Source organism: Triticum aestivum, chromosome 1B (genome assembly GCF_018294505.1).
Source record: "Triticum aestivum cultivar Chinese Spring chromosome 1B, IWGSC CS RefSeq v2.1, whole genome shotgun sequence".
Classification (NCBI taxonomy): Eukaryota; Viridiplantae; Streptophyta; class Magnoliopsida; order Poales; family Poaceae; genus Triticum; species Triticum aestivum.
This window is the reverse complement of record NC_057795.1, coordinates 262,749,888-262,755,887: the sequence shown is the minus strand read 5'-3', so window position 1 is coordinate 262,755,887 and position 6,000 is coordinate 262,749,888.

Sequence of the window (6,000 nt, the reverse complement as noted above, 5' to 3'; positions counted from 1 at the left end):
CAGTACCTCGTCGGTGAAACATAGTGGCTGTACGGCGCCCCTGTATTTTGGTGTGCCGTTGTCTTCAATTGCTCGGCGGGTTATGTTGCTCCCTGGAGTCTTCTTTTTTGGCCCATAGATAGATCTGACTGGGTCGTCCTTTTTCCGAGGATCTTTATGCTGATAGTGTGCCGGCTTGTGTGCGGCGCCCCTTGTTGCTCTTGGCCTGTCATCTGGTCGTCTATTCGGCTAGGCGGCTTCTTTCTTTTTTGACTGCGGGGGCTCTAAGGCCTCCTCGTCAAATTCGGGCAACAACTTGCACTTCGGGTAGCTCTTTGTCTGGTGACTAGCACCATATTTATCTGCGGTGTTGAGTACTTTGCTCCATCTCATTCTGAGTGCGTCCTCCGCTGTTTTGAGCTTCCGCTTTTGCTTCTTCAAACTTCTTGCAGTGGCGACGAGCCTTTTATGAAGGTTCGTATGCTCTGGTGATGTGAGATCGTCTTCGCCGGGGATGGGTTGCCTTCCAGTTCATCATGTCCGGCTGGCTGCTTGGTGGCATGTGCGTCGTCCACTGCTTCGCCCTGCTCTAGAGCCGGGTCCGTATGGGTGCCGTTTTTATCGAGGCCGGTCTTCGGGCGGCACTTGCATCGCCGTTTTGGTTGTTTGTTGGGGGAGTTGTCCTTCGCCACGTCCCGTTTTTCCTCATTATCGCTTCCTTTTGGTGTATCCACCATGTATACGTCGTGAGTTGGGGTGGCTTTCCCGTGCCCAGTAGGCACTGGTTCTTGGTCGTCTCCGGCATCGTCGTCCATACCGTCGATGTCTTCGGAGTCATAGTCTAGCATGTCGGTTAGATCGTCGACAGTGGCTACTAATTGGGTGGTGGGTGGGCTTTGAATTTCTTCGTCGTCCGCATCCCAACTGTCCTGGCCGCAGTCCGGCCAGGGCTCTCCTGATAACGAGAGATACTTTAGTGAACTCAAGATGTCGCCGAAAGGTGAGCGTTGAAAGATGTCCGCTGCGGTGAACTCCATGATCGGCGCCCAATCGGATTCGATCGGAGGGGGCGCGGGAGGTTCGGAGTCCGGCGAGGAGTCCGGCACCTCGGAGTCACGAGCTTTATGAGGGACAAGGTCAGTGTTCGGCTCTATCGCCGTAGAGGTTGCAGCCCTCGAGGCGGTGTCTAGCCATCCGTCCTCGATCTGCGCAGCCGGCTCCGAATTGAAGATCGGAGCGGGTTCGAGTGCGGCCTCCAGGGTACTGTCCGGCTGCAGAGCTAAATCATGCTTGCCGTGACAGTGCGGCACGCTCGGCTGTGGCTCGAATCCATCGAGGATCAAGTCCCCGCGGACGTCGGCCGTGAAGTTCAAACTTCCAAATCTGACCTGACGGCCAGGGGCGTAGCTTTCGATCTGCTCCGGTTGGCCAAGCGAATTGGCCCGCAGTGCGAAGCCGCCGAATACGAAGATCTATCTAGGGAGGACGGTCTCACCCTGGACTGCGTCGTTCATGGTGATCAAAGAAGCCATCGAGCCTATCTGTCACGACACAGAGGAACTCTCAATGAAAGCACCAATGTCGGTGTCAAAACCGGCGGATCTCGGGTAGGGGTCCCGAACTGTGCGTCTAGGCAGATGGTAATAGGAGACAAGGGACACGATGTTTTACCCAGGTTCGGGCCCTCTTGATGGAGGTAAAACCCTACATCCTGCTTGATTAATATTGATGATGTGTGTTACAAGAGTGGATCTACCACGAGATCAAGGAGGCTAAACCCTAGAAGCTAGCCTATGGTATGATTGTTGTTCGTCCTATGGACTAAAGCCATCTGGTTTATATAGACACCGGAGAGGGCTAGGGTTACACAGAGTCGGTTACAATGGTAGGAGATCTACATATCCGTATCGCCAAGCTTGCCTTCCACGCCAAGGAAAGTCCCATCTGGACACGGGACAAAGTCTTCAATCTTGTATTTTCATAGTCTTGGAGTCCGGCCAATCATGATAGTTCGGCTATCCGGACACCCCTAGTCCGGAACTCCCTCAGTGGAAGATAATTACTGTCCTCCTAGTCTTCGTTAACAACCTGTTCATTAGGGCTGACTCGCCCATCCTCCCATTCATCCTGTTCGGAAGTTGGCTCAACGGGGTCTTCGTTGTCTTCGGCATCGTCCGAAGTATTATTTTCTCTTGTGCCGGTATTGCTGTTTTTTCCACAACGTGGTTTAGAGCGTCGCCGCTGACGTCAGTGCTTTGGCTGTATCTCAGGAGGCTTATCCTTGACTGGATCCTTCTCATTATCGATGTTGTTCTCTTTGGGTGTATCCACCATGTATATGTCATACGAGGAGGTGGCTGTCCAGCACCCTGTAAACAGTGGTTTTTGTGCCTGCTCCTCTCCAGCATCGTCGTCCATACCATCGATGTCTTCACAGCCGGAATTGAGCATGTTGGTTATGTCTTCGACAGTGGCTACGAAGTGGGTGGTGGATGGGAAGCGGAATTCTCCGTCATCAGCTTCTAATCCAAACTGGATATAGTTCGGCTGAGAGTCCCTTGATAAGGAGAGGGATTTTAATGAGTTTAGCACATCGCCTAAAGGTGAGTGCCAGAAGATGTCCGCGGAGCTGAATTCAACGATCGACGCCTGATCAGGTTCGATGGGCGCGGATGCACGCGGTTCGAAACCTATGGCCGAAGACAAATCCGAGGTTCCGGTGACACAAGCCCCACTCGAGGTTGGATCTGTGTGCGGATCTAACGCCGCTGGGTCTGCAGCTTCTGCGGCGGGGTTGAGCTTCCCGTCCTCAGATGGTGCAATCTGCTCCGGATACAGGGCCAGAGCAGTTACAGGCGCTATCTCCTGGGCACGGTCCGATGACAGATTTAGGTCAAGTTCATCGTGGTGGCAGGGAGTGGCTGCCATGGTCTCGAATCCATCAAGGATCAAGTCTACGCTGATATCGGCAATGTAATTCAAGCTTCCAAACCTGACCTGATGGCCAGGGGCGTAGCTGTCGATCTGCTCTAGATGGACAAGCGAGTTGGCCCATATTGCGAAGCCGCCGAATACGAAGATGGGTCCGGGGAGGAAAACCTCCCCCTGGACTACATTATTGTAGATGATTGACGGAGCCATCAAACCTTTTGGTGATGACGCGGCGGAACTCTCAATGAAAGCACGAATGCCGGTGTCAAAACCGGCAGATCTCGGGTAGGGGGTCCCGAACTGTGCGTCTAAGGTTGATGGTAACAGGAGGCGGGGGACACAATGTTTACCAAGGTTTGGGCCCTATCTATGGAGGTAATACCCTACTTCCTGCTTGATTGATCTTGATGAATATGAGTATTACAAGAGTTGATCTACCATGAGATCATGATGGCTAAAACCCTAGAAGTATAGCCTGTATGATTATGATTGCCTCTATGGACTAAGCCGTCCGGTTTATATAGACACCGGAGGAGACTAGGATTGCACAAAGTCGGTTACAGAGAAAGGAATCTTCATATCCGTGCGCCAAGCTTTCCTTCCATGCCAAGGAGAGTCCCATCCGGACACGGGAGAGAGTCTTCTGTCTTGTATCTTCACGGCCCAACAGTCCGGCCCATGCTACATACTCCGGCCGTCCGAGGACACCTTAATCCAGGACCCCTCACTCTCCCATGCCATGCGCCTCCATTACCTACCCCGCGCGATGCATGCAGCCTATGTGGCTAAGAATAAGGGCGTGGTGGGAAGAGTGAATTGGCAATTTCTACTGTCGTGGTTCTAAGCCTGATAGTAGAACGGGGGGTAGGTATGGATAGGCAAGATCTTATCTATGGCGAAGATGTACACATGATGTTTACGAGTTCAGGCCCTTCTCGGAGGAAGTAATAGCCCTACGTCTTGGTGCCCGGAGGCGGTCGATTGGATTATGTGTGTTGAATTACAGAGTGTGTGAACCCTTGTCCCAGAGGAGGGGGTGGCTTATATAGAGTGCGCCAGGACCCCCACCATCCTCCATTACAAGGGAACTAATGTACATAAAGTAAGGGCATTACTGGTAACGCCAGCATTTAGTACTCTTAATGCTCATGAAGACTAAGGAGTAAATATCTGGCGGTCGTGTGCTCTTCCGCCTTCTGGTCTTTGATATGGTCGAGTGATCTTCCTTGTGGTCGAGTGACGACAGGTAATGATCGTCGAGTGGTGTGAGCATCGAGTGGATTGAACTGGACGTACGAGACTGGTGCTCTTCTGTTGACTCTTGGTCTTTCCATCTTCTAGGGTAGTGACCTTGGTTAGGACGTATAGGTCGAGCCTATGACCCTACCCCGGGTCTGTAGCCTCGTCAGTAGCCCCCAAATGGATTAAGGTGTGAGAGGAAAGTAAGACAACGTTGGACCTGTCCTGTGCTTCATGTCTCCACGAGTGTTTCCTGTTAGACCGAACGCCTGCGTTGATACTTCGGAGTCGACTCGATTGCCTTGATCCATTCTGGAAGTCGTTGACTGAACTGGTGGCCTCATGCGTCGAGTGTCGTGTGGGAGCGTGAGATCTCAGGCGAGATTGTCTGCGGGGAATCCCGAATTCTGTGGGATATGAAATTTCGGAGGCGCGCGCGGGTAGGAGGGCCCCGTAAAAAGGGAAACCCGGACGAGCTGAGACGCCTCGATTATCGCGCTGCCTTTTTCGCCATGTTCGCTGTGCGAAACTGTAGCAGGATTTGACGGGATTGCCCGGCCCCACGCGCCAGTCACTCGGAAGTGAGCCTTTATAAGGTGACGGGGCCGGGGTGCTTGTACTGTGCATGCCCGCCTCTTCTTCTCCTTTCTTTGCTCCTCCGGTGAACCAAGCGCTTCCGCCTCCGACGTCGCCGCTTTCCCACCATGGTGAAGGACAAGACGACGGCGCTAGAGCGCACCAAGAAGGCGACGGGGGCGGCGAAGGGCAAGAAACCAAGCCGCGGATCATCATCGCGCTCGGGGTTGCCGCCAGGCTAGATCCAAGGCGATTGGATCCGGTCTTCGATCCGGCAGGAGGATCTGACCAAGCTGGAGGAGACCAGGCTGATTGCAGAGGGAGCGGCGAGGCTGCCAAAGGGAGAGACAAAGCCGCAACCTCGACCGGGTGAGTGTGTCTTGCTCGCCACCCATGTCGACCAGGCCTTCTCGCTTCTGCCGCATCCTTTCTTCCGAGGGTTCTTGAACTTTTTCGGGGCACAGCTCCATCACTTTTCCCCCAACACCATCACGTACCTAGTCGTGTTCGTGTCGATGTGCGAGAACTTCTTAGGGTGTCGACCGCACTGGGGTCTCTTCAAACACATCTTCACCATTCATTCCCAGTCGGTTAAGAAGGCGAAGTCGAGCGACTCGAAAACCTATGTTATCCAAATGTGCGGGGGTTTAGGTATCCAAAAGAGGAATAGGAGTGCTTTCCCCGCTATGATCCTACCTGAATCCGTCAGGGGCTGGCAATCGACCTGGTTCTACTGCCAGGACGTAGCGACTCCGGGCCAGTCGACCGGTCTTCCTCCTTTCTCATTCGACCGTGTCCAGACTCCTGCTCCACTGAAGGTTACTGCTGCTGAGACCATGGAGACGAGGATGTTAGTGGACCGAGTGGTCCAGCTCATCAATGATGGTGTCACTGGAATGGACTTGCTGGAGGTGTTCCTCGCTCGGCGTATCCAGCCTCTCCAGTCCCGTGACCACCTGATGTGGTTGTACTCTGGGCCGGGTGACTCCACTCGGGTCCATCCAGAATAAGTGCTGCTCGGCACCGTGGCCTTGTGGTTGAAGGGTATCACGGGCAATGAAGATAACCCTAGAGGATCCAGGCGAGTCACCCCTTTCGAAAGTGACAACCCACCCGACAAGGTACCTTCTCCGTTCCGACTGTTTTCCGCTTGCATTCCGACTGTGTTTGGTGTTGGCTGACTCTTGTTTTGGCCAACTTGCTTTGCACGTATTCACAGAGATGTACTCAATGCCCAACGGCGAACAGGCTTTGGCGCAGGACCAGGAGGGGGAG